This window comes from Bubalus bubalis, chromosome 3 (assembly GCF_019923935.1).
Source record: "Bubalus bubalis isolate 160015118507 breed Murrah chromosome 3, NDDB_SH_1, whole genome shotgun sequence".
In the NCBI taxonomy this organism is placed as follows: Eukaryota; Metazoa; Chordata; class Mammalia; order Artiodactyla; family Bovidae; genus Bubalus; species Bubalus bubalis.
The window spans coordinates 44,869,764-44,881,959 of NC_059159.1; the positions used below are offsets into that span (position 1 = coordinate 44,869,764).

Below are 12,196 nucleotides of genomic sequence, written 5' to 3' on the forward strand. Positions count from 1 at the left end.
TGCAAAGAGTCAGACACGACTGAGCAACTAAGCACACACAAGGCTATACAACCTTTCCAGCACGACTCCCATTTACTTTTTAAAACCCACAGCAGGACTTCTCTGGTCCCATGGTTAAGAATCTGCCTGCCAATACAGGAGACACAGGTTCAATATCTGCTCTGGAAAGATCCCACATGCTGCAGAGCAATTAAATCCGTGTGCCCCAACTACTGAAGCCCGCGAGCGTAGAGCCCGTGCTCTGCAACGAGAAGCCACCACAGTGAGAAGCCCACAGGCGACAATGAAGAGTAGCCCCCACTCACCACAACTAGAGAAAGCCCATGTGCAGCAACAAAGACCCAGTGCTGCCAAAAATAAAATGTAAAAAAGAAACCAGGGCAAATGCCACCTCCTTAGAGAAGGCTGCCCAGGCTGACACACACACAGCCCAGGATTAATCACTTATTTCTCAGTTCTTTAGCTTTTGCACATATTTCCCAAGAGGCAACTTGCGACACCATCTCCAGCTCCCAGCACAGGGCCGGGCACATAGAAGATGCTCAACAGATTCACCAGATACACATATGTATAGATGAGGCAATTCCTAAACCAGACATCCTGCCTGAGATTCCCAAGTCCCAGCTGGAGGCCACACATTAGCATGCAGTAGGCGATGGTCCCAGAGAATGATGGTCCCTTTAAACCAACTGGAAGGACACTGCACTCAGAGGCGGATCAGCCAGACACAAGGTAATTGTTGCTCCCCCAGAAATTATGGTAACAAAGCCAAAGAGATGCATAATCATTAAAAACAAAGTTTTCTCCTTGGCACTTTTACAGTTGGGCTGATGGATCAGTTATGAAAATACTGAATAAATAATGAAATGATGGCCCAGGGAGAGCATCTGACAAGAAGGGCTCATGCAGCCATTTTTAAAGGCAGAAACACAGGTTTATTGAACCTGGCAGATGTGCTCAATCCTGACTCTCAGAGCTGAGGCTGCGAAAAATTCTGTCCTTCCACATACCACCAGAGGTTTATAACTACTTCAACTCTAAGTGCATCAGCACGGCTGGGCTTCCTGTCTGCATGAGTTCCAGGGGCCTCAACAACGAGAGAAGTCACTGCAATGAGAAGCTTTCACACTGCAACCAGAGAGGCGCCCCCACTGTCCACAACTAGAGAAAACCCATGCACAGCCCAACACAACCAAAAATAATTTTTTTTAAGAAGACTTTAAAATAATCAGTCTCAGCTTCTCCACTCCCTTTCTCTTTATCAGTTAGCTTCTGATTTAATCGATCTTGGTGGGCAGTTGGGTACTGAAAGTTTAAACTCACCCCCACACACAGGTGACTAAATGCACAGCAAGAGGTGAGAAACACTGACCCACAGGAGGTGACGTGAGGGATGCTGAGAATCTCACCTGGGGTGACATACCAACTAGGTACCAGAGGGCCATAGTCAGAGGTCCTCAGAGCAGCTCTTCATCCAAAGTACATACCAGCATTATCCTGAGTGCTCTTAAGAAGAATGGATAAGAGGCCCTGCCCCAGGCCTTTGAAAAGCTCCCAGGTGGTTCTATGAAGCAGTGAGGGTTGAGACCCACTGGGCTAAAGCAGTGCATCCATCCTCCAGTGTGTGCGAGACTGAGACTCATCTGTTGCTCTTCAGGCTCTAAGTCATGCCCGACTCTCCATGGACTGTAGCATGCCAGGCTACTCTGTCACGAAAAAAAAAAACAAAAACAAAGATAAATGAGTGGGTGGTTCCCCAGCCACAAGAACCCTGGTTCATTCATTCAGTCGGTCAGACCACAAGGGCATCAACCTTTTCTACACGTCTGCTCTGCAGCAAGGACTGGGATACAAGCTGATAAGATAGCCGTCCCTACTTTTTTTCCCAAACTATGTGGAATGGTCTGTCTCACCCTGCAGACCATCTCCAGTTCCTCCCCCAAGAATCCAACCCTCCCCTGACTCCCCTTATCCTTCCAGACCTGCTCTGAGCTAATTCTGCTGAAGAGCAGAACTGACCTCTGCCCTTTGTTCCACCCCCACCCCTGGACACACATCTGCCAGCCCATTTACAACAATGCTACCCATGACTTGTCTGCACCTCTAGTCTGGGCTCGCCAAAAGGACTGGGACTCTGGCTGGTTTATCTGCAACCCTGGTGGCTTGTAGCTGGTAAACATTCAATGGATATTTATAGTTTATCGAGGCAGAAAGACACACACACATAAAACAGAGCAGGAATTGCTAGGATGGAGATAACTATAATGAAAATCGGTGGTTCCTTGGTGGTCCAGTGGCTAAGAGTCTGTGCTTCCAATGCAGAACGCCAGGGTTCAATCCCTGGTCAGGTGAACTAGATCCCACAGGCTGCAGTAGACCTAGTACAGTCAAATAAACATTTTTTAAAATAATGAAAATGCAGGCATCAGGGCCAGACAGAGTGCTTGGCCCAACTGGAGATAGAGAGAGGGATAAAGCACAATTCTACACCCCAGGACCCCTCCCCCAGTCTTGGAAGAAATGTGGAAAACAAAAACCATGACATAAAGCCAAAGGGAAGGGACATTAGGTAATCAGAAACAAGGTGTCCCCCAAAGGGACACATCATTTCCAGCTATTAATCTGTAAATGTTTCAAGGAGAAGTAGTATTTGAACTCAGATGCAAAGGACAGACTTGTATATTTTTGAATGAGCAGATGTGGGATGGTCAGGCACCCTAGGAAGAAGAACTGGTGTAAGCAAAGGTATAAAGGCAGGAACAGGAAGACATGCTTAGGAAGGTCGAGAGATGAGACGTCATGAGCCAGAGCCTCAGAGCAGAGTGTCTGGGGGTTGGAAAGTCACAGACAGGAGTCTGAAGGGACACAAGTCCTCCTGTATAGTCAGGCTCTCCAAAGGGGCCACCAGAAGAGTCTGGCCTCCCTTTGTCTGCTATTTCCACATTTTCTAGATTTATATTTCTTAATTAATTCGATTTCCTCAGTTCACACATACCCAGTATTTGCAACATTTCCCCTGGGCCTGGAAAATGCATTACATGAAAGCTGAGTTATCTGTGTTGAACAACAGTTTGGAAGAACTTCACAGGCAAGGTCAGAAGTTGATCAAACCGGGTCTAGCTGGGGAGGCTGGACTCTGCATTGGTTTGTCCAAGAGATGAATTCAAAATGAAGTGTGGTTCCTTCGAGGAAGGGGATTTCCTTTTTCCTGGCCTTCTCTCCTAATCCCAAGGGCTGAGGCCAATGTCAAGTGCTCTGAACAAGAGCTCAGTGAAGACCAGGTGACCCGTGGCCAGACCCCCACGATCAGTTCTGGGTGAAGTCTAGTGGAGGCGTTCAGGGAGGGCCACGAGTGTCAGCAGACACTCAGCAGAGCCTGGGGAGAGGGCATGAGAAGTCTGTTATTGCCTCCTATGCTGTTGGTGAGAATTTAAGTTGGTGCACCCACTGTGGAAAACAGAATGATGGTTCCTCGGAAGGCTAAAAATAAAATTACCATATGATCCAGCAATCCCACTCCTGGGCATATATGTAAACAAAACTATAATTCAAAAAGATACATACACCCCTATCTTCACAGCAACACTATTTATAATAGCCAAGAGATGGAAACAATTTAAATGTCCATCGACAGATGAATGGATAAAGAAGATGTGGCACATATATACAGTGGAATACTACTACTACTACTAAGTCGCTTCAGTCGTGTCCGACTCTGTGCGACCCCAGAGACGGCAGCCCACCAGGCTCCCCCGTCCCTGGGATTCTCCAGGCAAGAACACTGGAGTGGGTTGCCGTTTCCTTCTCCAATGCATGAAAGTGAAAAGTGAAAGTGAAGTCGCTCAGTCGTGTCTGACTCTTCACGACCCCATGGACTGCAGCCCACCAGGCTCCTCCATCCATGGGATTTTCCAGGCAAGAGTACCGGAGTGGGGTGCCATTGCCTTCTCCGACAATGGAATACTACTCAGCCATAAAATAGAATGAAATAATGCCATTTGCAGCAACATGGATGCAACTGGAGATTATCCTACTAAGTGAAGTAAGTCAAAAGAGACAAACACAACATGATATCGTTTATATATGGAATCTCCAATATAACACAAATAAACCCATATATGAAACAGAAACACAACCATGGGCATAGAGAATAGACTGACGGTTGCCAAGGGAGAGTGGGGTAGGAGAAGGATGGATTGGGAGTTTGGGATTAGCAGATGCAAACTAGTATATACAGAATGGAAAAGCAACAAGGTCCTACAGGAGAGTGCAGGGAATTATATTCAATATCCTGTGAGAAATCCTAATAGAAAATATGAAAAAGAATGTATCTATGTGTTTAAATGAGTCGCTTTACTGTACAGAAGTGATTAACACAATGTTGTAAATCAACTATATTAAAAAAAATTGTTTTTAAATGTCTATTCTAGGAAATCCTGAGCCAAGGGAAAGAGAAGTAAGATGGACATTAACCAGCCATGGAGCAGGGGTCAGAGGTCTGAAAGCAGCTAATGATCACCGCCTCGCAAAAGGACAAAAGTATAAAGGTCCGGGCTTAGGGGTCATCATTCAATGAGATACACACCGGGCACTCACTAGGGTGTTTCTGCAACCAGGGTTGGAGACTGAGATTCTTCTCAAGGGCCCAGGCCAAGTCTCATCTTTACTTTATGGCCTAAGTATGTTGTGACTGCTGATTAAACACAAGAGAGCTGGCTAGTAGCTGGGTGGCAAGGCCCAGACCCTCTTTAGAGCAGCATTATCCATTAGAAATACAATTTGTTGTTGTTGTTCAATAGCTAAGCCGTGTCTGATTCTTTGCAAACCCATGGACTATAGCACACCAGGCTCCTCTGCAGGTTATGCATGAAATATGACACGAGTTAACTATGTAATCTTGAATTTTCTAGTAACCACTTTCAAAGTAAAAAGAAACAGGTGAAATTGATTTTATAGCTATATTTAATGCAATTGATCCAAAATATATTTTATTATATAATCTATGTAAAAATTACTAATAAGATTTTTGCATTTTTTTCAGCTAAATCTTTATGTATTTCACACTTACATACACACTTTCACACTTACACTGGGAATTTCATCCCAATTCGGACAAACCACATTTCAGGTGCCCAAGAAGAGCCACGTGTGGCTTAGTGGCACCCACACTGGACAGGGTAGCTTTGAGTTGATTTAGTGAAATCAGACTTGAAAAAGAATATCTCTGCCTCATTCATGGCTGGGGATTCCCTGGTGGCTCAGCAGATAAAGAATCGGACCACAATGCAGGAGATGTGGGTTCGATCCCTGGGTTGAAAAGGTCCCCTGGAGGAGGAGATGGCAATCCATTCCAGTATTTTTGCCTGGAGAACCCTATGGACAGAGGAGCCTGGCATACTACAGTTCATGGGGTCACAAAGAGTCAGACATGACTGAGCACACACGCATTCACCCCTGGCCAGAGTGGCTGGCTAGAACGGTGTCCCTTCTGTCGTCACTGCCTTTCAATGCCCACCCTGAGGCAACACGGTTGACAAACGTGCCCTTGTACACAGAGAAATGCTACAGACATGGTGTGCTCCCTTCCAGACTCCCCACACCAGTCCTCACGGCCCAAGTACAGAGGCAGGTGCGCTCTGTGCTAAAAGAGGAAGGGCTAAGGGACTTCCCTGGTGGTCCTGTGGTTAACAATCTGCACTTCCACTACCTGGGGTACCAGTTCAATCCCTGGTCTGGGAACTAAGATTCCACATGCCAAGCAGCCAAAAAGTTTTTTAAAAAATTAAAATTAAATAAATGGGCAAAGACATTAAAAAAAAAACAAAAACACCAAACTTTAAGAAAAGGAATGGCAAGGCTTCAGGCAAAGACTGCAGAGGGGGAGGGGTATTAGTCTGCTCGAGCTGACGTGACAAAGCACCACAGCCTGGGTAGCTTAAACAACAGAAATTTGTTTTCTTACAATTGCAGAGGCTAGAAGTCCAAGATCAAGCTGTTGGCAGGGTTACATCCTTCTGAAGCCTCTCTGCTTGGCTTGTAGATGGGAACCTTCTCCGTGTGTCTTCACAAGCTCTTCCCTCTGTATGTGTCTGTGTCCTGATCACCTCTTCTCATCAGAACAATTACAGGGCGTAGGGCTCACCTGCGTGACCTCATATTAACTTAATCACCTCTTTGAAGACCCTGTCTTCAAATATCCACTCTGAGTTGGGACTTCAACATCTGAATCTTGGGGAAGACAATTCAACCTATAACAGATGAAAACACAGGGATACTGAGATTAAATGTTAGCTAGAAGTCCCAAGATCCTTGAAATTTCAATAGGAAAGGCAGAAGCTAAGAGTAGGAGGGAGCCTATATTTTCAAAGCTTCAAGCAGGTCTCCATGTCACCAGAGTTGAATTCGCCTCTAGAGAAGACAGCCTTTTATTTGAGGACAAATCCACTCTGTGTGTCTCACAGTTGTGAAGACATAAAGCACACATTCCCGTAGCTATGGAGATGGTAGAGACAGCTATGGTTCCGAGGAACCAGATGAACCCATGAGACGCAGGGAAAGGTTATCTGTGTAAGTGGTACCCTGCAGACTGGGAGAGAAAAGCTGCTTGCACTAGTCAAGGATGTGACTATCCTGTACAAAGAAAAAAAAAATTATCCTTAGGAAGCTCTGTGGTCTTATTCAGGCAATACTCGCAGAAGATGAGAAACTGAGGCCTGGTCTTCACTGAGAGTTGGAGGAGAGACTGTAAAATGAACCTGGGCCAGACTGTTAACGTCCACCTCATGATGCCATTCAAGACTGAGGTCTCTGGGGACTGGTATGGTTCTACTACCCAGATGATTAAACAAAAAAAGGAAATTTATTCAGGAGGAGATTTGAGACGAAACATCCAGAAGTAAAACCATGGCCCAAAAGGAAACGGCCAGCCATGTCAAGCTCGATAAGCTTTAAGAACCAGCCCAGCGGCAGTCACTCCCACAGCAAGCATCGTTTTCACTTCTGCTTCAGGAACTTGACTTTGCTACCTCTGGGAAGCACCGTCATGGCAGCTGCCACCACCAAAAGCTGGGCACCTCTGCTGCCATCCACACCAGCCAACATGGTGGCCTCACCCAAGCCTGCTTCTTCCTGTGGCTCCCATCTGGAGCAAGGTCCGCGTGGATGCATCTGACTGGGGGAGCTGGGTCACAGGCCTGCATCCCAGTCCCAGGGCAGGTGGAAGTGTGGCTTCTGACTTCCTCACTGGGAAGACAGAAGAGGAATTTCCCCAGATACACAAAGACGGTTCAAGAGACACTGGGCAGCACAAGATGAAAAGTGGATGGGTGGTGGCGATGGTTGCACAAGAATGTGAATGTACTTGATACCACTGAACTCCATGCTTAAAATGGTTTAGATGGTAAATCTTATATGTATTTATTTTGCCGCAATTAAAAAAAAAAAGACACGAGGCAGCTGTGAATATGACAAATGACCACTGCTGATCTCAACGAACGTTTAGTGAATAAGTAAATAAAGGGAATAGGTGGGGGTGCTGGACTCCTAGACACACGGTACTTGTCACCAGCCGCTGTTTAACATTTCTCAGTGTTCTGAGCAATTCTTGGTGTACTTTGTACTTCCTGCTATCAGAGCTCATACCCACAGGATGACTGTTGTTTACATAATTACAGCTAATTTGTATAAGTATTTACAATGTGCCTGGTGCTTACACACCTTATCTCAATTACTCCTCGCAATAACCTGGGAGGTGGGTGATGGGTGACCTCATTGCTCAGAGGGAGTAATTCATACTGGAGGAGGAAGACGGCATCAGTCAACAGAAATAGAAAGTGAATTCAGGGCAAAGATCCAGAAGAACCTGTGGAGAAGCAGAGATTATAAAGAGAGAAACGTCAGCCTGTTTTTGTTTTGGGGGGACCACAATAGCAAGGGGCCTGGAAGAGGCTGGAACAAAGGGGAAGTGTAGCTAAATAAGGTCAGGCTAAAACAGAATATGCCCTATACCCAGTAGCCCTAGCAACAAGCCCTCACTCTACAGTCTGATATTATAGTAAGAAAAGCTACATACAAAGAAAGTAAACAGTCATCCCAGATGGGGCCACATAGAATCCAGCTGGTACTACACTAAGGAAAGTTCTGGGAGGACTTTGAGAGGAGTTTGTGCCATAAGTTGAGGTCAAAAGAGATATCATCTGAACCGTGCATGATAAAGAATTAACCTGGGGCTTCCCTGGTGATCCAGCAGTTAAGAAGCTGCCTTGCAATGTAGGAGTCACCGGTTCGATCCCTGGTCTTGAAAGATCCCACATGCCCCCGCGCCACAACTACGGAGTCCGCACTGGAGAGCCCTCAAGTTGCAACTACGAGCCCACAAGCCTTTGTGTTGGTGCTCTGCAATAAGAGGAGCCATCACAACGAGAAGCCAGCGCGCTGCAACTAGAGAACGCCTGAGCACAGCAACAAAGACCCTGAGCAGCCTACATAAATAAATGTACAAGGGTCTGAAAAACACCCATCAGGCTCTTAAAAAAAAAAAAGAATTAACTTGAACTACACACTCAAGGGAACCTATTGGTCCAGCCCGTACCCGTTGCTTCTGCCACAGAGTTTGACCAAAGTCTGTGAGATTAGTCGATCGTGTGTGCGCTCATCCAAATGGTCTCACTGGATGTTCCTCCCTGACGTCTCTGCCTGGAAGGAAGTCCAGGCTGGAAAAGTGTAGAAGTTCACTCCCTAGTTTGAAACTGAGCAGCTGCGGCAGCCCTCTACCTACACTGCTCTCTTGACCCCCTACTACCACCCAGCTGGAAGTTAAAAAGTGGAAGTGTTAGTCACACTCAGTCGTGTCCGTCTCTTTGTGATGCCATGGACTGTAGCCCATCAGGCTCCTCTGTCCGTGAAATTCTCCAGGTAAGAATACTGGAGTGGGTTGCCATTCCGTTTTCAAGGGGATCTTCCCGACCCAGGGATCAAACTCGAGTTTCCTGCACTGTAGGAGAATTCTTTCCCATCTGAGCTGTCAGGGAAGCCCATGACCCAGGTGATGCTAGGGGTAAAGAATCCACTGGGAAGATCCCCTAGAGGAGGGGAAGGCAACCCACTTCAGTATTCTTGGGACCAGTTAATGGGCCTGGGGCAAAATCTGTAGGAAGGGTACCCTTCCTATCTCCTTACATCAAGGATATGTGTTTAGCTAAGCCAGAGATTCTTAACGTTGGCCACATATTATTATCACATGGGCAGTTTTTAAAACATGCTGCCACCTGGTCCCACCTCCAGATTCCTGTGTTCAATGGTCAGGCATGCAGCCTGGGTGTTAGTGAATGGGGCAGTCAGGCTGAGAACCCCAAGCTAGGCAAAGATGCAGCTCTTGGGCTAACTGGGGTGCAGGAGAAGGAGGGAGCATGAATGTGGTTTTTTTGTATCAAGGAAGTAAAAGCACCACTGAGGAGAACATTGCTAAGGCCCTAGACACAAGCCCTGGGCGTTCATGACAAGAGCAGAGCAGAGCGCCTGCTTCCCAGCGGGTAGCTGCAGGTGTCACGGGCAAGACCTCAGAGCCGCAGTCAGGAGGCACACGCCTCCATTAGCCTGCATGGGTGTTAGTTGCATCCAACTCTTAGCGACCCCATGGGCTGTAGCCCGCCAGGGTCCTCTGTCCATGGGATTCTCCAGGCAAGAATGCTGGAGTAGGTTGCCATTTCCTACTCCAGGGGATCTTCCCAACCCATGAATCCAACATTCATCTCCTGCATCTCCCACACTGGCAGGCAGATTGTTTACCACCGAACCACCTGGGAAGCCCTCCTTGCAATCAGCCTGAGACACAGCTTATTGCAAGAGCTGCTCACCAGGCTACATGAAAAGGAACGTTGTAACTCCAGCTCTGTATCTGGCCTGCCTGACCATGGGAAGAGAGCTGCATGGCCGCCTGGAAATGGTCTGTTGTGTTTCCAGAGTCAGATAAATAAAATGCATTATTATTTTATTAGCAACTCTTAAAAGCTCCTGCAGTGGCGTGAGTTACAACAGATACCACTACTTTCATATATTCATTTTATGTGTTTAGTGCTTAATTCACACTCACTTGCATTGCAAAACACTCAACTGTAACACATTTTTAGTATGTTCTGTTCTTCCACATTCATCAGACTTTATTGATTACTCACCGTCAGGACTTCTCGAAAGCAGCTGCCTTGTTTCTAATCATCCCCTTCTTTTGTCGGTCTTAATCTGTCATCTTTGTTATCATAGAATCTGCTCTCTACGTTGCTTTCTTTCATTAGTCTTTCTTCTATGGTTTCTCTTCTATGGGTTCTTACCATTAGTCCACCATTTTGTGCTTCTTAAAATACTAAGACATAAGATTTGATTGAGGAAAATACTCAGAAAACTTTTTTCTTATCTCCCCACCCCAACGGCAGTGCCCCAACCATAAACCCACACCCCTATCTTTCAGTGCCATCTTCCCAATCTTCCACCCAGCTTCACTGGTTCTAGAATTTCTGAGGCCCCGCCTTCTGCCCCCTCGCTGCTCATTGGACAAACTCAACCCCAGGGATTCCTCTCCTTGGACCCATCTCTGGCTCAGCTGTTCCACCCAAACCCCTCCTCAGGTTCCTCCTCCACCCAGGCCCTGCCCCAACAAGCATAGGCTCCTCCCTAAGCCCCACCCATCAGCCCAAGAAGCACCGCCCTCAGAGCCTGAGCCCTAAATCCCCCACCCAGTCCTAAGACCTGGCCCCTTTCTCCCCGACAGCGGGTCCGAAGCAGAATCATGGCTCCCAGGCTTCCGGGGGCACTGAACTCATACTTCGGGGCTCCCGGCTCTGGCCATCTGGTCGAAAATTCAATTCTTATAAAAAAAAACCTTTCATGCTCTGTATAAAGCCCAGAGGATTAGATGGTTGGGTGGCATCACCGACTCAATGGGCATGAGTTTGAGTAAACTCCGAGATTTGGTGATGGGCAGGGAGGCCTGGCGTGCTGTATGTAGTCCATGGGGGTCACAAAGAGTCGGACACGACTGAGCGACTGAACTGAATAAAGCCCAGAATTGATGGTATGTTGAACATTACCTGGTGTAGAAATTCTATGCTTAGCTTTCCAAAAAAGGAATAAAAGCTCAGAAACAGGCATAGACCTTTGCATCAGTAGTCACCACCTCTGTCCATCTGGGTCCTCCAGGAAGCGGATGATGGACTTAGGAGTTAGCAGACCCAGAGCTGGGCTTCCCAGGTGGCACAGTGGTAAATCCGCCTGCTAATGCAGGAGGAGATCCAAGAGACGAGGGTTTGATCCCTGGGTGGGAAGATCCCCTGGAGAAGGAAATGGCAACCCATTCCAGTATTCTTGCCTGGAAATTCCATGTTCAGAGGAGCCTGGTGGGCTACAGTCCATGGGATCGCGAAGAATCGGACACGACTTAGCGACTGAGCACACAAAAAAACACGCAGGTCCAGAGTTGGAGTTAGAAATGAAAGATTTGTTGGAGAGCCATAACTGTGAAAGATAAAGGGTGAGAAGGCAAGACTGAGCAGGGAAAGCTTTCGGGAGGCCATGCAGACCCTATCTTGTGAAACGAAAGAGAAAGAAAAAAGGCCGGGAACTTCTCAGACCACAGCGCAGATCACGCAAAGTCCTGGGCAACGCAACGGGGGGTGGAAAAGTTGCCTATTGAAGGGTCTGCCAAGGGGCAGAAATGGCAGGTGCTGGCATCTCCTCCACGATCACACATTGGTTTGGGGGCTGTCGGGGAGGAGCCTGAAGCTGGCTGAGGAGCTGCTGCTGGAGGCGATCAGCTAACCGCGTTCTTCGCAGCTGAAAAGAACACAAGTTCTTGAAGGGAGATCCGAGCGCTGCGAGTCTGCGGCGGCCGCGCCCCTTCCCATCTCCTCACAGTGTAAACCTTTATAAATGAAAGGCTCGGCATTAGCTAAGGTTTTACTAAATGCCTCTCTTTTCTCGGCCTGGCAAGATTAAGTAAACTGCACTGTAGGAAAAATGCAATTAAACGTGTACAGAGGGATACAATTGATTGAAAGTCAGTGGTAGGGCCATGGGTAACTTTTCTTTCTGCTTTTCTCTACGTTCCAAATTTTAGACCTTGATTATTTATTTTCTTCTTGATTGGAAAACATTTTTCAATTAATTTTTTTTATTAGAGGATAATTGCTTTACAATGTGGTGTTGG

At 47.0% G+C, this 12,196-nt stretch overlaps 1 long non-coding RNA gene across 2 annotated transcripts; it reads right to left on the reverse strand.

The window, feature by feature from the left end:
- Positions 1-464: 464 nt before the first annotated feature.
- Positions 465-11,829, reverse strand: LOC123332695. Of its 2 annotated transcripts, none has more exons than XR_006549661.2 (4): positions 10,173-11,829; positions 5,963-6,248; positions 1,410-1,706; positions 465-1,087 (listed from the first exon to the last, which is right to left on the reverse strand). It is a non-coding gene; the product is annotated as an uncharacterized LOC123332695 (long non-coding RNA). The 2 variants fall into 2 exon arrangements; XR_006549659.2 differs by having other exon boundaries at positions 1,488-1,706; positions 10,173-11,825.
- Positions 11,830-12,196: the final 367 nt, after the last annotated feature.